Below are 21886 nucleotides of genomic sequence, written 5' to 3' on the forward strand. Positions count from 1 at the left end.
AACAAGAGCAGAAATACATATATACACAGTAACAAAATGACCTTAAATTTGTATCAATAGAACAAAGCCCATACCAATGCAAAGTATTGATCTCTATATGACTGTTTCATCAGTCAGTGGAGATATTCATGGCACCATGTGTGAGACTCATAATTGTAGAACTTATAACAAAGCACCAAATACAAAGTATGCTCATTATTATCCTCTTTGTTATTGTTCTCTGTACGATACAGATACATAATATTACCCTCTGTGTTTCCTGGAAACGTCGTAATAAATCACTGAGGTCCCTTATATTGATGGCTCTCTATTTACATTGTGTAAGTTCAGAATCTCCACTGTGAAGGATTCAGGAGACGGTTCTCGCTCAGAAACAATAACGCTTCCTACTCAAGCTATTTTGAGCTTCCTCTCACAATCAGTGCCGTTCACTCTCGCACAGCCCCGTAATTCTTCCAATGAGAGCTACACGCACACAACCCTGGGTAATTATTGCCATATAGAAATCAAAGGCACGGCAGTAAAATTCAAGTAGAGCCCTGCATTTTCGCATCCCTTGGAAGTCCATGGTAGACTGGGTATTCATTGACATCATGCCTTGACAACAGGAGCTGAGAAGCCCCTGGTATGCTTCCTAAAAAAATGGAGACCCCAAACAGCTGGTGGTGCGATTCAAACTGAGTTCAAAGATCTGGGCTCCAATGATGCTGATTAGATAAATCTTGGGTAAAAGACAGAGAAACATGGAATATAATACCTGTGTTCAACAGTAAGACAGGCAAGAATGCAAATCCCTCCTTCCCCCTCTCTTTGCTCTAATAAGTTTCTTAAGATTGGATGATGCCCAACTTGGGGAGGCATGCCTCTCTTGCTGCATCTCCCACCAATCAGCTGCTGAGGTCCTCCTGTTCAACCCAGGGAGAAGCAGTGGGTAGGCAAGGAAAGGTTCTTAGGTGCTGGTCTCTGGCAGCTTCTGTATCCTTTGGCATTAGACAGTAGAGTGATGGCAGCAGGAGTGGCAGCAGGTGGTACTTCCTAACATCAGAGCTTTCCTGCAGGTCTCAAGAGCTGGCATCCTCTGCCCTGCGGTGAGAAGAGTTTTTATCTTTTGGGTAGACCAAGGAAGTCCTTAACCATGTCACAGTTCCTAAGCTTTTATGTTTTGAATCCAAAATGTCTCCTATGGGTCCATGTCTCTGGCTGGTGGCACCACTGGGAGGACCTGAAAGCTTTGGGAGGTGGGACTTGACTGCAGGAGGTAGGGGTGATTGCTTGGGGCCATGTTGTCATGCTTGCAACCTCACACCTGCCCCAAATTCCTGGCTCACAATAATATGAACAAAGATACTCTGCTATGTTATTGCTACCATGATGGACTCCATCCTCTGAAGCCACAGCCAAAATAAATCTTTCTTCCCTTGGTATCTGGACAGTGTTTTAGTCAGTGTTCTACTGCTGTGAAGAGACACCATGACCAAGGCAACTCTTATAAAAGAAAGCATTTAGTTAGGGCTTGCTTACAGTTTCAGAGGCTTAGTCCATGATCCTCACGGCAGACACAGTAGCTGAGGGTTCTACATTGGGATCCACGGGTGGTAGGAAGAGAGAGTCAGTGGGCCTGGCTTGAGCTTTTGAAACCCAAAGCCCACCTCCAGTAACGCACTTCCACTAACATGACCACACCCACTCCAGCAAAGCCCTATCTCCTAATTCTTTCAAATAGTGCCACTCTCTGGTGACAAAGCATTCAAATATATGAACCTATGAGGGCCATTCCTATTCAAGCCACTATGGGCACTTTGTTAGGAACGGAACTAATACACAGATCTAGGTATGAGGATTCCCTGGTCCTTGGTGGTGGCTGCTATTCCGTCTCCTGCCCCTGGAGAGTCTAAGGCAGACCTTAAGGCAGATGCTGTTTCTTCCACTGCTGTTGTGGCGTCAGGGCCACTGCTGTCGCATCTCCAATACTGCTCCCCTAGGGGTTCCTCTGCCACAATTGTAACTGTTTCTCCCCTCAATTCTACTACAGCTCTGACAGTTCTGCCACCATCACTACCAAGTTTCCAAGGCCACCATCTAGGTCACCATGGTTCCTGTGGCTCTGCCCCTTCTGTAGCTCTCACAGCCATGGCAGCTCTCCAGCTCTCCGCTTCTGTGACTCCATCTGCCAGCTGCTCCGTGTCCCCACTGTCAACTCCCCTTTCTTTGTTTCCAGCTTAGCCCCCTCTACCAATGTCAGATATCAAAAGCAGGTAAGAAAGGGCTCATTGATCGAAGCCTTTTTATTGGGCCTCAGGTTGACACAGCAGCGAGGGTGCACAGAAGTGTGCCTCCTGACCAGCTTACAAAGCTGTCTTCCCATGCAGCCAGAAACACAGCATGGCACCAATCACAGAAGACCTTCATGAAAATAAAGGACCCTGTGTATGCCAATCATGGCTTTGTGTTTTTTGCACCAGTTACAACTATTCCTCTGCTAGGCCACCTTGAGAGTGCTCTGCCAAATGGGTGCAGAGAAAGCAGCCACATTTGTCATGTAGCTTCTTCGTGGTGTCCCAATCAACATGGCCAGTGCGGGTGTAAAGGTAGACCAGTTGGCTATTTGGCTGACAGTCCTTGAGATATCATGGGAGAGTAACATTGTCAGTTAGATAGTCACATTGCCCTATTCCTTAAGGCTTTCCTTATTTACTAATAGGTAATTCAACTCAGAAGGCATAGCTACAATAAACTACTTGCTAACGGTGGTTTTAGCAAGTCGTCACAGAACTTTGACGGTGCTTAACACCTGCCTGGCACCCAGGGAGAGGTGGGTCCCCCTACTCTACCTAAAATACAGTGATTCAAATGCTAATCTCATAGAGAAAACCCCTCAGAGACACACCCAAAAAATGGGCATCTCTTGATGCTGTCAAGTTGACGCATGAAACCAAGCTGGGCAACTCTTCAAGCCAGCTCTTGCTCAATACCAGCTCCGAAGCACTTTCTTCTCTTCCTTTGTGCTTGGGTGTCTTTATTGACCATCTACATCTTTGCACTCTCCATGGAATCTACATCATGTGTCTCCCTTCCACTTCGTGCCTCAGACGACCCATGCTGTAGAACAGCTGTGATCTGGGCTAAGGATGACGACTGTGTCAAGTCCACCTCCTCCTCTACACCTTCAGTACACAGGCCCACTCAACTGAAACAATTGCCTTCCTAGGTGAGGAGACTCACCTGGGAGTTGTAAGGAATCCCACACTCATTAGCAAAGTACATCTCTGTGGGCCCTTGAGCTTTCTAAGAAAAAGTGTGTAATTAAAACCATCCAATCAGGAGAACTCCAATTTGTGGTTTATATTAAAAAGGTTGTGGTTTTGAAGTTTTGTCCATTTCTGAGGAGCATAACTGGATTACAGCTTTAAAACAGAAATAGAGGGGATAGGAAATGATTAAAATTTTGCTTATAATAATTCAGTGTTCTTAAGTTTCACCAATAAAGCAAAATCCCAAGTGATCCATGTTTAGAACCTTAATATTTACAATACTAAATTAGGCATTCTGAGATTTCTTTGTAGGTTTGCTGCTGTTGTTTCACATTGTATTTGTTTGTATGCATGTGTATATTTGTGTGCATGTATGTGTATATTTGTGTGCATGCATGTGTATATTTGTGTGCATGCATGTGTATATTTGTGTGCATGCATGTATATATTTGTGTGCATGTATGTGTATATTTGTGTGCATGCATGTGTATATTTGTGTGCATGCATGCGTATATTTATGTGCATCTATGTGTATATTTGTGTGCATGCATGTGTATATTTGTGTGCATGTATGTGTATATTTGTGTGTGTGCATGTGTATATTTGTGTGCATGCATGTGTATAGGTGGATCCGTGCCATGGCATTCATGTGGAGGTCTGAAGACAACTAAGAACAGTCCATCCGCTCCTTCTGAATGAGAATGAGGGCATGGCCACACCATGGTATGGCTGAGGAGATAGTCTTTACTAAGATAGGAGGGAAAGCACAACCTGAGACATCAGGAAGAATCCAGATTGGGTGTGGCCCACAGAATAGGCTGGACCTTGGGGAGGCAGAGTTAGAGGAAGAGAAGAGAGAAGAGCAAAAAGGGGACCAGGAGAGGGAGAAGAGCCAAGAGAGAGGATAGCCAAATGGCTGAGTTAGATAGGAATGGGAAGTCTGAGGAAGGGAAGGGAAGCTCAGGGGTTGGAGAGATTTGGGGAAAGGGATGAGGAATGCTGAAGGAGCCAGGGCTCTGTAACAGGTGCTTGTGATCCTGAGAGGGCCTAGCAACCATAGCATACTTTGGTGTGTTAAAGAGATACCACAGTTAGCCACTTGTCCTGAGTTTCTTCAGGACCTGACACCTTTCTCCAGGTGGGTCCCCAGGCTCTGATCCAGGAGGTCAAGTTCAGCAACGCTACCCTCTGAGCCTTCTTGCTGGCCCTCTTTTTAGAAACAGAGATTTATTTGAGTTTGCTTTCTGTATGATGATGGCATATAAAAGTTTATTAAATTGAAGAGGAGTTACCTATTTCGTTTCAATTGCACTTTAGATATATCAATGGTTAGAAACAAAGAATGATTCATCTCAGTGTCTCACAAAGGAGCCAAGTGAAAGCAGCTCTGAAAGGACTCCCCCCCCCCCAAAAAAAAAAACAGGCATCAGAACTCAAGCTGGGCTACCACACATGGGGCAGGAGGTTGACCTAGTTTTTATTCTAACACGTGTAGTGACTGTATCCTTCCCCCATTGGCTGGAATCAGACCTCACAGACTCTGGGATTGACTAGCTTTAAAACAATCAGCACAAAACAGAACTAAGGATGGGAAAAGGGAACCAAATGCCTTTGTGGAAAGCAGACAATTACCAGGAAGGAGAGATTAAAATACTTGAATAAAAGTTTCATGAGATGAGGGAGATTTATGAAATTTTGGCCCCTGACAGACTAGCTCCTTTGATAAAAAAACAAAAACATTTCTCACACAATTTTGGGTCACCAGGATTAAAGTCAATGACCATACACCATGAGAGCTAGGGAGACCATAGCTTTGGGAAGAGATTGTCTTCCAATGGCCAGGTTCATATGGGGCTAATGTAGAATTCTGGCTGTGTCTTCTCTGGAAGAGCATAGATCCAGCTGACCTCCTCCCCCACTTTACAGGAAGATACAGTGTGGTGGCACTGCGTATAGTTTGTCAGGTCCAAAGGAAACACAAATTTCCCGAACTCCAAAAGGCAATGAGTGTATATGTCCGGAAATGACAGTCTTAGCTTAATTCAAACTGGACTCTAGAAGGATTTCTGGAGGCTAGAGAAAATCCAGCATTCCTCAGGAACTTGTAAAATGGATTTTCTGTTCACCAAAGAAGGTATTTCCCTTGCCTCTGGCAGAAGGGACACCTGGCTCTCCTTGGAAATACACCTGTGACTGTCTGTCAGTATATCAAAGCCCACGCTAGCCTCCCAGTCCAAAATTATACATTTCAAAGCCCCCACACCAGCATCCTGGTCCCTTCCCCTCCCCCTCCTACCCTAAACCCCCAGGACTATTCCAGCTCAGGGACACCCCCCACACACACACACACACACTCAATTTTCAATCTCTTGCTATTCCCTGCTCTCTCACTTCCCTAGTCCTGGCGGTCACCAGTCTGTTTCTTTTTAGACGCCTCTGGATATTTTTCTCTGTCTTACCCACAATAAAAACCTTTCCCCTAAAGGAACAGTCATTTCCGAAGTTTCCTTACTGAGCCCTCTCACACACATAGTTAAAATAAACTTTCAACTAATAAAAAATAAAAAACAATTGTATTAAATCTTTTTGACTCAGTCAGTAATAAAATAAAAATCCTAAAAGGGAAATCTTTGACTCTGGAAGTAAAGCTTTATGCTCGGGAAACACACTGATATCAACAAAGAAACTGGTAGTTATGCTGACTGACATGCTCGGCAAACTCCTTGGTACTAGGCTGCACGAGACCCTGAATGTTCTACTTGACTGTCCCACGTGGGACGGGACATTTTCTCTGGAATTCCAGGGAAATGGCAGTCATTGATGTGTAAAACATGAAAATAGTGTCTAAACTTGATCTAAGGACTAAGCAAGCTCAACTCTACCTATGGCAAGCCCATGGTGACCCTGCGCAGTCGTGAAAGCATGTGTGATACCAGCCACATCCTTGAGTTAAGATGGTAAAATTGCAGTAGTAATTAACTTGGGCAAACCTGTCATGACTTTCCCCTTACATTCTCTTGGGAAATACCAAGGTGGTGTTGCTATTCAACGTTGTGAGAGTGATCCAAAGAATATCCGACTCAGAAAAATCTCTGGGGGCATTATTATATATATGTTTCCCATTAATAGCGGAAACCATCTTTAAAACTTCCCAGTGAACAACAGCCACACAACATTTGTTACAATTTCCTTTTGTCTATAATCCAATATGCTGGCTACATGTTTCAAAAACAGATTACTTTATATAGTGGATTCTCCAGAGAAGACTAAAAATCATTCTGATTGCATTAAAACAAGAGCAAGGAGAACTTGGAAGGAGTAAAACAAACAGGGGCCTTTAATAGTAAGTAACAGGTTTCAGGTGTATCTCCAAAAATCCAATCCATCGAATGGTACCCCCACAAATATACACAGACATCCTAATGCCCTGTAGGACATTATGACAAACACACAGACACATGTCTGTGTGACTTGACCTCTTTGCATGCATAATTATGATAAGATGAAGTCATGGGGTAGGAGCCTCTTAATCCAAACTTTTATCTTTACAAAAATGCAAGACCAAGATGCATAGGGAGACCGAGACTGGAATTAGGCATCTACAGGCCTAGGAAGAATTTCTGCAAACATCTGCTCCAAGAATAAAGGAAGATTCACGCCTACAAGCAACCTAGAAAGCATGGTCTAGCCACACCTCCACATTCGGAACTTGTAGACTCCGGAACTGTCACACAGTACATCTCTGTTGTTTTTCAGGACTTCAGGCACTCCATTCCAGCAGTCCTGGAAAGCAATCGACAAGGCAACCAGCTGTGTGGGGTTGTACCTCCCACATAAAGCGATCACACTTAATCCTTGCCTGAGGTCTGCTTTCCAGAGAACCATTGCTATGGCAACACAAAATCCTGGATCAACCAGAGGAAGATTGGTTGAGGGATATTTGAGTTCACAGAATATTGACAGAGGGAAGATTTGGATGAAAGGCCTGACATGCCAGCAAGCTATGGGGAGGACTGAAAAATATTAAATTAGCTGGAGGAATAAAACAGACATGATCCAGGGCCACAGGGAGGACTTGGGCTTGCTGTTTCCTTTCTCGCTATACGTCAAGAGAGAATTTACATATTATAATACAATGACCAAATCTTAGAGAATCTTTTGTGATTTTTTTTTAATTAAAATATAACAATCCAACACAACTGCTTTACCAGATGGTTTTATGTCAACTTGATGTTGACTTGATATTGAGTCATCTACGGCTTGAGTCATCGGAGAGGACAGAACCTCAGTTAAAAAAAAACGCTTTCAGGGGCTGGAGAGATGGCTCAGTGGTTAAGAGCACTGTCTGCTCTTCCAAAGGTCCTGAGTTCAATTCCCAGCAACCACATGGTGGCTTGCAACCGTCTGTAATGGGGTCTGGTGCCCTCTTCTGGCCTGCAGGCAGAGTACTGAGAATACTGTATACATAATAAACAAACAAACAAATAAATAAATAAATAAATCTTAAAAAAAAAAAGAAAACCCTTTCATAGATAGGGTTATAGGCAAGCATGTAGGTATTTTCTTAATTAGTAATTGATGGGGGAGGGCCCAACCTATTGTGGGCGGTGCCATCCTTGGGCTGGTGGTCCTGGGTTCTATAGGAGGGCAGGCTGGGCAGGCTATTTTAAAAGCAAGTCAGTAAGCAGCACTCCTCCATGGTCTCAGTATCAGCTCCTGCCTCCGGGTTCCTGCCCTGTTTGAGTTCCTGTCTGGTTTCCTCCAATGATGGACTACAATATAGAAAGGTTTATCTGATAAAGAAACACAAACCCTTTCCTCCCCAACTTGCTTTTCAGTCATGGTGTTTCATCACAGCAATCGAAACCCCAACTAAGACAGCTGCCATCCAGATAAAATTGCCTTCTGCCTCATTTAATTCCTGCCTTTGGTCAACATAACTCACCAGCTTACTAACTGAAGATAACCACTAGTTGTCTTTATCCTCCTAGGCTTGTTTTGTGTCTCTAATGGTCCATAAAGAACCAGGGGGCAGGCAGAGTAATGCTTTTGAGACCCTTCTACTGCAGTGTGTGCGCCCCCCTCCCCCGTTTGCGTAGAGGAGTAACGCTGCCTGCGTAAGTTGGGTTTGTTTACGCGTCCCTGGCTGGCAAGTGGTTTCAGCTGTTTGCAGCAAGTGCTAAGTGAGTGTACGTTCACTTCTTCAGCACACGCAACCGTTTCTCTCGGCATAAACCTGCTCGTGAACTTTCTAGGGCAACAGCAAAAGACTCATGAAAACTCCCTTAGTTTTTCAAAGCGACTGCACGGTTTTGCGCAACCCGTGAGAGCCGCAGTCATTCCATAGCCTCGCCAAAAGCTGGAATTGTCAATCTTTTTAATTTTAGCCCTCCTGGTGGGTGTGCAGTGGTATTCACCGTGGTTTTAATATGCATTTTTCCTGATGACTAATGATGATTGCCTTTTAATATGCCCATAATTACTTAGCTTCTTTTTTTTTTTTGATTTTTCAAGACAGGGTTTCTCCGTAGCTTTTGGTTCCTGTCCTGGAACTAGCTCTTGTAGACCAGGCTGGCCTCGAACTCACAGAGATCCACCTGCCTCTGCCTCCCAAGTGCTGGGATTAAAGGCATGCGCCACCACTGCCCGGCATCACTTAGCTTCTTTTATGAGATGCTCATCCACGCACTAGGCTTTTGTTTTGGCCACATCCCACCTCCCAAATCTGTGTGAGTCATCCATTGCAACCTTACAAATCACTCACAAACCTTCCAGCTACAGGGTCCCCGGGCCTGGGAACAGTTGAGCAGGTGTTCCGGTTCAGTGTTAGGCTCAGTGGCGATGCTGACTGCGGCTGGCATCAGATGAAGTCTCTGTGGGGTCGGAAAAACCACTTTTAAGCTCGTCCACCCATGTTACATGGGAGGAGTGTTTCGTGTTACTCAGTAAAATATTTGAAAAGTTCAAAGAACACCCTGCTACCCACACAGACCTCTTGGTCTCAGTTTGGAAGAGCTCATCTACAGGGTGACAAAGAGATAAAAAGCTCACAGCTAGCTGAGGTAGGGGGCAATATACAAGTCTTCAAGTGCAGAAAGCTGTTTGCAGTTGCTTGCTGTCATTAAGACCCACTGCTGCCTTTAGTCATTTAGTGTCACCAGTACCCCACAAACTGTTATTAGACCCCAAAAGCAGAAATGTACACCTGAACTAGAAGGCACAATGTGGAGAAAGCGCCCAACAAACTCTTATCAATGCATCATTAATTAAAAATCTAAACCCTTGTGGAAAATTATTTTAAAGCGTGTTACTTTTTCTTATGCTACATTTGTTTAACTCTGTGAAGCTGTGATTCTTTGCCTGTCTAAAACACCTGATGGTCTAATAAAAAGCTGAATGGCCAGTAGCAAGGCAGGAGCAAGGATAGGCGGGGCTGGCAGGCATAGAGAATAAATAGGATGAGAAATCTGGGGAAAAAAAGAAGGAGCCATATAGAACAAGGAGAGGAGGATGTTGAGGACCAGTCACCCAGTCATGCAGCAGCCATGGAGAAAGAGGGAAAGTAAGGTATACAGACATAAGAGAAAGGTAAAAGCCCAGAGGCAAAAGATAGACAGGTTAATTTAAGTTAGGAAGAATGGAGAGAATCAAGCCAAGAAACCAGGCATTTTATAAGTAAGAATAACCCTTCATGTGTGGAGCTGGGTGGTTGGACCCCCCACACACACAAAAGCCTAAAGAATAAAACAACCAACAATACTAAACTAAACAGTGGCATTATTACAGAATCAAACTGTGGCATGAAATTAAAAGTGATCGGTACTGGACATGGGAACAAATTAATTAAGTCCTGGGTCCATACCGTTACCCAGGGACAGCATGCTGTTGACAGCTCGGTCATAGAACGTAAGGTTAGACCACAAAACCAAAAAAATTTACAAACAAGGATCCCACTAGGTTTAGGGCAGTGATTCTCAATCTTCCTAATGCTGTGACCCTTTAATACAGTTCCTCATGTTGTGGTGACCCCAACCATAGTTATTTTCATTGCGTTTATAACTGTAATTTTTCTACTGTTATGAATTATAATGTAAACATCTGATCTTTCCAATTGATGTGGGATTCACCTCTGTAAGAAATGAATATGTTTAATTACCATTGGTTAATAAAGAAGCTGCTTCAGCCTGTAGCATGGCAGAAATATAGCCAGGCTAGAAAAGAGAAAGAGAGAATGCAGAGTCAGACGTCATATAGCTGCCGAAGGAGACAGATACCAGATCCTTACCAGCAAGCCACAGCCTCGTGGCAATACACAGATTAATGGAAATGAGTTAATTTAAAATATAAGAGCTAGCTAGAATAATGCCTAAGCTATTGGCCAAGCAGTGTTGTAATTAATATAATGTGTGATTATTCGGGTCTGGGTGGCCGGGAATGAAAGAACAGTCTTTAACTATATCCGATAGTCTTAGGAAATCCCTGTAAAAGGGTTGTTTGACCCCCAAAGGTCAAGACCCATAGGTTGAGAACTGCTGGCCTAAACCAATGCAAAACCAGTCCAGTTAGCCGGGCGGTGGTGGCGCACGCCTTTAATCCCAGCACTCGGGAGGCAGAGGCAGGCGGATCTCTGTGAGTTCGAGGCCAGCCTGGTCTACAAGAGCTAGTGCCAGGACAGGCTCCAAAGCTACAGAGAAACCTTGTCTCGAAAAACTAAAAAAAAAAAAAAAAAAAAAAAAAAACCAGTCCAGTTAGAGGTGGCACACAAACAACAGGCAAAGACAAGATGCATTGCGAGAAAGCAGAGAGTCGATTATGCCTCCAGCTTCTCTTGTACCTAGTTAACTCAAGCAGTTATCATCCTGGCCGTCACCATTCATCCTTGGCATCCCATAGCTTGGCATCCCATAGCTTGGCATCCCATAGCTTGGCATCCCATAGCTTGGCATCCCATAGCTTGGCATCCCATAGGGCCTTCTGAGTGGGGGGAGGGCTTCCAGGTGCCTTGAACACTTTGCCAAAACCTGAAGGCCTAAAGCACTCAATCTTTTTAGTTTTTCTTTTGTCTTAGGGATGGAACCCAGGGCCTTGCGGTTGCTAGGCAAGCACCCAATTACATCCTCAGACCTTCTTTATATTGATTTAAGAAGCAAGATCTCACTAAATTGCCCAGGATAGCCTGAAACTGTACCTAGGATACCTCAAACGTGCGTTTCTCCTACCTCAGCCTCCCAAGTCTGCAAGTCCAGGACACCATCAGCATGCCTGGCTAGATCTGATTTCGCTACAGCCTCTCTGATGGGTGACTAAGATGGACTGTCTCAGATTATGTCTGTCTCCATTGAGTCAGACTCTACTAAGTCTTAGGCATGTTGATCGGTTGGGATTTTGTCCACCACTGTAATAGCATTAATTTGCTCTATTGCCCCTTGGAGGCACTCTGTGTCTCTCCTTCCCCACCCTTGTGCTTTCTCAATATAAGTGCCCGCAGTCCACCTGCCCAACCATGAGGCCAGGATGCTCACCCAAGACCATGAATAGCTCGGGAGGTCCTGACTAGGTTACAGAGGCCAGATAACCTATAAAGTCAACATCAAAACGCTTTTGCATAAGAAAGAAAACTCACTGAGATCTTCCAAAATTGTGCTGTGTGACCAACAGACAATCGCCAAACTATAGCCCACCCTAGAAAATCAGTAAAAGCTCGCTGCTTCCTTTGTTCAGGCCTCTGGCCTGTGCTAGCTGCCTTTGGCTTGAGTTGTCCAATATCACTTCCAATAAAGGAGCTTTGCCTCATTTCTATTATTTCCATGCCATAGGATTCCAGTGTTTAGTATTATGATCATTAAGAGGTAATCATCAAGAGGGCTTCGGATATACTACAGTAGGAAATTCTAAGGAATGTCTACTGTATATAGGGAAAAGAAATGAAAATTGTCAGGTGATATCATTTATAGACACACATGAGAAAAATTAGAAAGGAAAGAGCTAATAAGCATGTAAAAATGATGAGATAATTGCACCCTGGTCTAATCTATTACATATTGTATTCATTTACTGTAATGTCGTACTCAGCCAGGTGGTGAGGGCACACGCCTTTAATCCCAGCACTCAGGAGACAAGGCAGGCAGGTCTCCGAGTTCGAGACCAGCCTGGTCTACAAGTAAATTCCAGGACAGCTAGGGCTACACAGAGAAACCCTATCTCAAACAAAACAAAACAAACAAACAAACCAAAAACAGAAAGAAAGGAAAGAACCAAACCATTGAGAGCAGCTGGGAGTAAACGCCAAGCGACACGGAAGGGGAGGAGTCTGATGCTCTTAACTACGTAAGGCACGTTTATATTGAGGGACAGGTTCCTACTCTTCCGGCTCTGCTGTTTGCTTTCCAGAGCAGTCAGTAAACTAGACAGGGAGTTGATTGGTCATAGATTCATAAGGTTGGGGTACTAGGAAGTAAGCATGGAACCTGCATATCCACTGCTCAGATGCGGAAGCCTGAGAGCCTTCGAAACTGTTTTCGTTAAGGGAAGTATGGCAGCGTCCCAGAAGAAATACCAGCCCTTTGTAAACAGAGGCAGGATTGAGACTCGCGGGCCGGTTGTAGGCTATGTGTGAGACCCTCTCATACAGCGGAGAAAATAATCATGGCTTTAGCTAGAATTTTTTTGAGTTATGAAAAAAATACCCGAATCCTGAACCAATCAAGCAAAATTTAGGTAGCGGCAGGGGAGGGGGATCGTCTAAACTTCATTTATTATTTGGTCTGTTACATCTTCCTGGGGCAGTTTCTATAAATAAGAGCCCCATGGCAAGGATGCTGCCTTAAAGATAAATCTGAGTCGTGTTTCTAGGGACAGCCTTGTGCATGCAGCCAGGGGCTTGGCTGCAGCCCCAGCGATGATGTCGCTTTTGAGCCCACGCCATACTTCTTACCTCACCTGACCATGGCGGTTATTGGTAATTAATCAGCGTACTTTCCAATGAGCCTGAACAGCACCTCAGCAGCTTCCCAGCACAGCAGGACCGGCCTCACGGAGGATCATCCCGAGTCGATGCATCAGATAAAATCTTTATACCACTGCGAAACCCTTTAATAAATGCTGTCTACATTTTAGTCTCTCATCTTTACAAGCACGTGAACGGCAAAGGTCATGAAGAGAGTGTCTCATAAATGACCTCCTTCCTATGATTGGCCAGCCCCGTAAAATCTTATATCACAGGGTTTCCAGTAGGTCTTTGGACAAAAGAAAAGGAGAGGCCGGGCGGTGGTGGCGCACGCCTTTAATCCCAGCACTTGGGAGGCAGAGGCAGGCGGATCTCTGTGAGTTCGAGACCAGCCTGGTCTACAAGAGCTAGTTCCAGGACAGGCTCCAAAGCCACAGAGAAACCCTGTCTCGAAAAACCAAAAAAAAAAAAAAAAAAAGAAGAAGAAAAGGAGAATATATTAAGGTTGTCTGTTTGCTATAGCAGTCTGATTCCAATGATTATAGTAACTGAAACATATTTTCTTGCTCAATAAATAATCTGAATTGGTTCCAGGTTTGGGAGACAAAAGTACGTGCATTCCATTCTGTCAGAAAAGATCCAGGCTGATAAAGGGTGTGTGTTTGTGCACATGCGTACGTACACACACACACACACACACACACACAGAGCATCATTAAGCATTCCTGAGAAGATTTGAGATAATGATCAGGTCCTAGGAAGACCAGCTATAACCTGTGTTGATAGATGTCACCTGTCAAGGTTCAGGAGGCCTCCTGGAACGAATTCACAGCCTCTTGTTTCCTGTGGAAACAAAAGCAAAACCATTTCTCCAAAGCATTTTTGATTTCCATTTGAGAAATATATTCTTTGACTTTTTTTAAAGTTAAGACATTCTTAAAGTACCTAGGCTGGTTTAATTCATCAGTCCCTCTTTCAATCCCACGTCTCTTAGCAGCTTTTGTTTGCTCATCAGCATTCAAAAGAATTCAAAATCAACACGACAGCATAGAGGAGCCAGACTCCCTGTGTATTTCCCGTCTTTATGAATCTTTTTTCTCTTCTGTTTACTGTCCCTTTAAAGATTTTTTTTATTTTTTAAATCTCTTTCTTTCTACAACTGCCCCCCCCCGTTCTTAAGCCTGTGCACATTGTAAAAAACACTGGACCGTCTTTACAGTTTTTCCCGTCTGGCCCTCTTTTACTGTTTATCTCTAGTCTTTTTGGACTGCACAAGCAAACTTTAAAGTGTTAAGCTACACCTGGATCCTCCAAATGCTCTATAGGCTGACTCTGCCCACCCTCAGGTGTGTGTGGCGGGGGGATCATAAAAGCCAAGCCCAAAACTTGCACCTGGTTGGAGGTGTGTGGCCAAGAACTGCATTCAACCCTTGTAGAGATCTAGACTACAAATGCTCGCGCTGTGGCAGGCTTTTTACTTTGTGTTTTGTTCCTGCTTAACGTACTGGCTGCTCAAGGGCTCCCCAGCAGGCAGAAACTCTTAGAGGAAATGTATCCTCTATTCCCCAGCTCTCTCAGGCCCTACGTGGAAATTCAGGCCCACGTTGGAAGGCCAAAATGTTGTTGTTTGTAATTTACTCTTTGCTCTTGATTCTTTTGGGGAACCCACCCACCACAGAGCTCCCAAGCAAATCACACACACAGAGGCTTATTCTTAATTACGAACACCCAGCCTTAGCTTGGCTTGTTTCTTGCCAGCTTTTCTTTCTTTCTTTTCTTTTCTTTTATTTTGTTTTTTGAGACAGGGTTTCTCTGTTTAGCTTTGGAGCCTGTCCTGGAATTAACTCTTGTAGACCAGGCTGGCCTCAAACTCACAGAGATCCGCCTGCCTCTGCCTCCCAAGTGTTGGAATTAAGAGTGTGTGTCACCACCGCCCAGCTTGCCAGTTTTTCATAACTTAAATTATCCCTGACTACCTTTTGCCTCTGGGCTTTTTCCTTTTCTTACTTCTGTGTATCTTAATTTCACTTTTACTCTATGTCTTGCTGGGTGGGTGCCCCTGTCATTCTCCTCTCCTTGTTCTAGCTTGTGCCTCTTATTTCTCCTTCTACTTATCCTCTCTGCCTGCCAACCCCACCTATCCTTGCTCCTGCCTCACTATTGACCGTTCAGGTCTTTATTAGACCCTCAGGTGATTTAGACAGGCAATGAATCACAGCTTCACAGAGCTGCATAAATAAAAGCAACACATATTTACATCGCTAAACAAATGTTCCAGAGCTTAAGCAAGTTTAACAAAACTTAAAATAATATTCTGTATACACACACACACATATACACCGGGTGGCAAGGAAATTAACACGAAGAAACTCAAGTGACTTTTGTGAGCTTAAAAGAGCCGTGCATCAACTGTGCCTACTTCTCTTTGCTAAATCACCATTATGTGACTGCACATGACTGCCCAGACTGGGCAGCTCCATAGCTTTTTGTACAGCAGGGTTTGATGAGAGCATTCAGTGCACTTGGCACTGTGTAAGATCTGACACCCAGGCCCTGTCACATTCCCAGATATAAAGGTAAAACTGGGAATTCTGCAATGCATTATGAGAACATACGATATTTTATTCTCTGCAATGTCTCTAAAAACAGAACTGGAAGCCAGGTGTGCTAGCTCACACCTGCAATTCAAACGCTCGGGAGGCTGAGGCAGAAAGATTGCCATTCTGTTAGTGCACAAACCTCATGAAGACACTTGCATGAAGGAAGAAGGACACAGCTCTCCTAGGCAATGCCATCTCAGAGGACCACTGTCGTATGTATGGTCTTAAAGAAGAATAAGGTAGAAAAGACCAATTATTAGATACTGGTTTATTGATTTAGTGGATTATTTAAAGCATTGCTTGTATTGATTATTTGCCAAATATGACTTCACTTGCTACCTGAGGTAGAACGATCTGGAGAAACAGTTGAAACAATGGGCCGTTGCCCTTAACAACCTGCTGACTGCTGTGTACACTTCTGTAAAATTTTGCTTGCTTGCCCACCCCATCTTGTGGCTTTAGAGTATAAAATGAGAAGACAAACTGGACCCAGGATCAAAGCTTTTCAGGCGATAGACTGGTTTGGGCCCCTCGGTGACATCTCTCTTCCTCTCTCATTGGTGTCAGAGTGCTTATCCCAGACATTCCTGCAACAATCTGTCACTAACTGAAATGCCACTGTGCTGCACACATCAGTGTGCACACATCACATACTTAACAATCACTTATTAAGCAAATTCTGTGGCTCTAACTTGAATAGTTATGTTATTTGGCAATGTAAACAGAAGGGTGCAGTGTAAGGGTGGGATGAAGGGGAGACCAGAATGGCATCTAGGAATAATAGAATGGTCTAGAAACAGTCACAAGGGAAGTCTTTATATAGCTATTAAAACCGAATGTTTCTATAAGAAGTGCCCAGCAAGGGCAGACCACTTCAGATATAAAATGAGGCTGGGTTGGGGGGAGCTCAACTGAAATTTGGTGTAAGTTAAAAGTGATGACCTCTGACTTAACATTTACATATTTTTAAAAATTAGTTTTGCGGTGGAAGTTGGCACCAGTCAGCAGTTGAGCAAAATACATTCCTACAATTCTTTCTATAAGAAGCTTAAATAAGGATACAGAAGGAGCAACGTTCAATTAAAGAGAATTCAGTCACACGACAGTTACAGCTTCAGGGTCACCTTCAGGATGTGGATGTGATGGCCAACCCAGGAGAGAAGAACAGCAGCCTCAAAGGGCAATGGAGACACAGCGTGGGAACAATACCGTTACCTTCTGTGTGTCTTGAGTCGCTGGATAATTTTTGCCGATGTCTGGCACTTCCAGCAGAGGGCAGGCAGGGATAGGAAAAACAAACCAGAGCCACTAATGTGTTGATCGCACTGACTGGCAGCACCGGCCATGCACACAGGGTGGAAGATGAAAATAACCGTGAGGGCTGGAATCACTCAACCGTCCTAGGGACGGCAGTGAGGCAGCGAGTGTTCCGTGGCCTTCAGCAGTTTTTCTGTGTAAACATTAAGACTTTAACATTTACCTTCTATAACATTTACCGTTATAAATGTAAAGGCATTTACTTTAGGCCTTAGTTCATACAGTTTATGACTTTAGAAATAGGGACAATTGAGGTTTTCTTGGTAAATCAAAATTATAAAATGTAATTTTGGATAGCGCCTCGGGTCTTGTCCTTTGTGCCTTCCCTATTTGTCATATTCCTTTCTAAATTTGGGTCAGTGTATAAATGTTAAACTTAGCATTTCCCATGTTGTGAAATATCACCACGATCTGCTGTAATGTGCACTCCTCTGCCAGTGTCCCAGTTTTCCCTGGGACGCCTCCATCTCTGCCCCTCTTCCGAATTAAACAAAGTGGATATCTCTGCTTTCCCATGGTAATGATGTCATTGTACCCTTGGTCAGCTCTTTCCTCTGTCACTCTGCTGATGTTGGAGTCAAATTTCCCCTCAACATCTTCTTCTCTTTCTTTGCTGCAATTTCCTCACTGTTCACTGGTTGCCTTAGCTTTAGTTATCTGATGTTTATTTGTTTGCAAAATGACACATGGGTTAATTAGAAAACAAAACGATGAATTTGACCGTCCTCGGCTGAAGTGATACACAGTGCTCGTTCAGCACAGACTTTTTTTTTTTTTTTTGGTTTTTTCGAGACAGGGTTTCTCTGTGGCTTTGGAGCCTGTCCTGGAACTAGCTCTTGTAGACCAGGCTGGTCTCGAACTCACAGAGATCCGCCTGCCTCTGCCTCCCAAGTGCTGGGATTAAAGGCGTGCGCCACCACCGCCCGGCTTCAGCACAGACTTTGAAAAAGTGGCGTGACTAGCCACTGACAGTTCTGCATCTGTTATTTATACAGAACTTTGTAAACTGAGATAGTAGTGAGGTGTGTACTTTATTCAATTTCTCGCGATTAATGTATGCTATATCTTAGCCTGCTGTGTGTTGCGTGAGATTGGCTGTAGAAATTTATTATCTGTGCTTAGGAAACCAATGTCTTCAAGGCTGTTCCCCACTTTCTCTTCTATCAGGTTCAGTGTAACTACATTTATGTTGATATCTTTGATCCACTTGGACTTGAGTTTTGTGCAGGGTGTTAGATATGGATCTATTTGCATTTTTCTGCATGCTGACATCCAGTTCTCCAGCATAATTTGCTGATGATGCTTTCTTTATTCCATTGTATAATTTTGGCTTCTTTGTCGAAAACCCAGAGTCTATAGGTATGCGGATTTATGTCAGGGTCTTCAATTCCATTGATCCACCTGTCTGTTTTCATGCCAGTACCATGCTGTTTTTATTACTATAGCTTTGTAGTAAAACTTGACATCAGGGATGGTGATGCCTCGGGCAATTTTTGTTTATCTTACAGGATTGTTTTTAGCTATCCTGGGGTTTTATTTTTCCAAATGAAGTTGAGTATTGTTCTTTCAAGGTCTGTAAAGAATTGTGTTGGGATTTTGACAGGGATTTCTTTGAATCTGGAGATTGCTTTTGGTAGGTAGGATGGTCATTTCACTGTTAATGCTACTGATTCATGAGCATGGAAGATCTTTCAATCTTCTGATATCTTCTCCAATTTCTTTCTTCAAAGACTTGAAGTTCTTGTCATACAGGTCTTTTACTTGCTTGGTTAGAGTTACCAAGATATTTTATATTATTTGTGGTTATTGTGAAGGGTGTTGTTTCCCTAATTTTTTTTCCTCGGCTCTTTTATCATTTATATATAAGGGGGCTACTGATTTTTTTTCTTTTTTTTTTTCTTTTTTTTTTTTTTTTTTTGGTTTTTTGAGACAGGGTTTCTCTGTGGCTTTGGAGCCTGTCCTGGAACTAGCTCTGTAGACCAGGCTGGTCTCGAACTCACAGAGATCCGCCTGCCTCTGCCTCCCAAGTGCTGGGATTAAAGGCGTGCGCCACCATCGCCCGGCTCTGATTTTTTTTTGTATTAATCTTGTATCCAGTTACTTCATCTCTGGGATGAAGTCCACTTTATTACAGTGAATGAGCTCCTACTGAAGAGGGAGGAAGGATTGTAGGAGCCAGAGGGGTCAAGGACATCTCTCTCTCTCTCTCTCTCTCTCTCTCTCACACACACACACACACACACACACACACACACACAAGCAAAAAAACACAGAATCAACTATCCTGGACCACAGGAACTCACAGAGTCTGAACCAACAACCAGGAAGCCCACAAGAAACTGTCCTAGGCCCTCTGCATATATGGGCAGCTGTGTAGCCTTGTCTACTTGCATGGCATCAAGCAATGGAAGCAGGGGCTTCCCCTAACACTTTGGCTGGCTCTTTGGAATCTACTCCTCATACTGAATTACCTTGCTCACCCTTAATACAAGGGGAGATGCTTAGTCTTATTGAAACTTGATATCCCATGCTTTGCTGATACCCATGGGAGGCCTGCCCCTTTCTGAATATAAACAGAGGAGTGGATTGGGAAAGAATGGGAGGAGAGAAGAGACAGGAAACTGCAGTCGGGATGTAAAATAAATAAATTAATTAAATTTTAAAAAGGCAGCAAAGCTGGGCAGAGCTCCTGGTAAGTAGTTGGGTTAGAGGGAAAACAGGTCTCAGCAATGGTGGGATCCCTGTAAATCCCTCTGTCCTCAGGAACACTAAGGCAACATACCTTGGGAGGAATTGAATCCAAACAAGCCAGCTCAGTTCTGGGTCAGCTCAATAATCACCCAGAGTTAATGGGTATCATTACTGCTTGAGCCTTCATCATTGCCTGGCATCAAACATAAACGCGTTCTGAAGGAAGATAGTACCCCCAGTGGAAATATTTCCAAAATGAAGATGCAACGGCATGGTTAACAAGTGTGTGTGAAGGCTATTTGTCACCGTAGGATGCATTTTAAATAAAACTCCAAGGGGATGCAGCAAAGCTAAGTGACCTCAGCTAGCATAGGCGCCTTCTCAACAGATATTTCTAGATATAAGAACCCAGCTCACCAGAAACAAATTAGAGCTCTAACTTTGCGTGTGTGTGATAATACACAGAAGGTGATGTCCTGATAAAACCACCCTAAGTGGAAAATATCGTAAGTCACAATTGCCTGTGCACCTAACCAGCTTTTAATAATGTCGGAAGAGGTACACTGTAACACGGGTGGTTTCCCTTTGTGACTGGGGGCTGCTTAGAGCTCTGGCTTATGACCACTGCTCACTGCCCAGGTCTTATAAGAAAGGGCTTTATGGTCTAACATTAATCTCAGGAAAAAGATCAAAATTCAAAACACAGCATTACGTCTATTTATGTATTTGTATGTGTAGGGGGTATGCTTGTGTGTGCCCCCAGGTAAATGGGGAGAGCAAAGGAAACTTGTGAGGTCTGTTCTCTTTTCCTTCCGTGTGGGTCCTGAGGGTGGAACTCAGGTCATTACCAAGCTTGGTGACAAGTGCATTTTGCCCACTGAGCCATCTCACTGGTCCCCAAATTCAGATTTCGATGTACAGCTTCTACTGTGTGCACACAGATTTCAAGCCATAGTGAAAAAAACAAAAATTGTACAGTTGAGCCATGGTCAATCAGGAAATGTCTGTCCCCAAAATAAGTAAACAGAGGTAGAAATAAAACTGGCAGTCTTGAAAAAAATTTTTTTTTTTTTTTTTTTTTTTTTTTTTTGGTTTTTCGAGACAGGGTTTCTCTGTGGTTTTGAAGCCTGTCCTGGAACTAGCTCTTGTAGACCAGGCTGGTCTCGAACTCACAGAGATCCGCCTGCCTCTGCCTCCCGAGTGCTGGGATTAAAGGCGTGCGCCACCACCACCCGGCGAAAAAAAAATTTTTTAAACTTAAACTGGTTAGCAGCTTATGGGGCTTAAATCTGTTATCACTTGGTTGGATTTAGAAACACTCAGGGCTTTGGTGAGGCACACACACTTGGGAGTGCCAGAGAGGGCATTTCCAGAGAGAGTTAACACGGGAAAAGACCAGAATGGGGACTTGGCCATTCCGCAGGCTGAGGTCCTGCGCTGAACAAAGAGGGAGAAAAGAGAAAGGCAGTTACATGCCAGCTTTCTCCTTTACCTGCTTCTGGATCCGCCCAGAGAGAAGCAAGCAAACATGGTGACCGCTGTGAATAGAGTCCTTTAACTTCCAGTCAACAACCCCCCCACCACACACACATCTTTCTCCCTTAAGTTCCTTTTTGTTGAGTTCATAACAGTGGGAAAAGTAACTAATACACAGTCTTTTAAACTACCATTTTAGGGGCCTCGAGGGATGGAGCAGTGGTTAAGAGCACTTACTGCTCTTGCAGAGGATCCAGATTTGGTTCCCAGAACCCACATGGCAACTAACAACAGTCTTTGAGTCTGTAATTCCAATTCCAACCATTCTGTCACCCTCTTCTGACCTACTAAGGCGCCAGGCATGCGTGCAGTGCAAATACATACATGAAGCAAAGATCATAGACATAAAATTAAAAAAAAAAAAAGAATCTTGTGCTGGGCTTTGTTTCCTGCTGTGATGGAGAGAGAAAACAGAACTGTGTGTGCTTGGTAAGAAAATGGGCAATTACCCACGCATACCCACTTGTTGGCGACTCTAAACAGAACGCAACATTAAAGATGGATTTTTATTCATGCACACAGGTGCTTTGCCTGTGTGTATGTCC

Source organism: Chionomys nivalis, chromosome 22 (assembly GCF_950005125.1).
Source record: "Chionomys nivalis chromosome 22, mChiNiv1.1, whole genome shotgun sequence".
In the NCBI taxonomy this organism is placed as follows: domain Eukaryota; kingdom Metazoa; phylum Chordata; class Mammalia; order Rodentia; family Cricetidae; genus Chionomys; species Chionomys nivalis.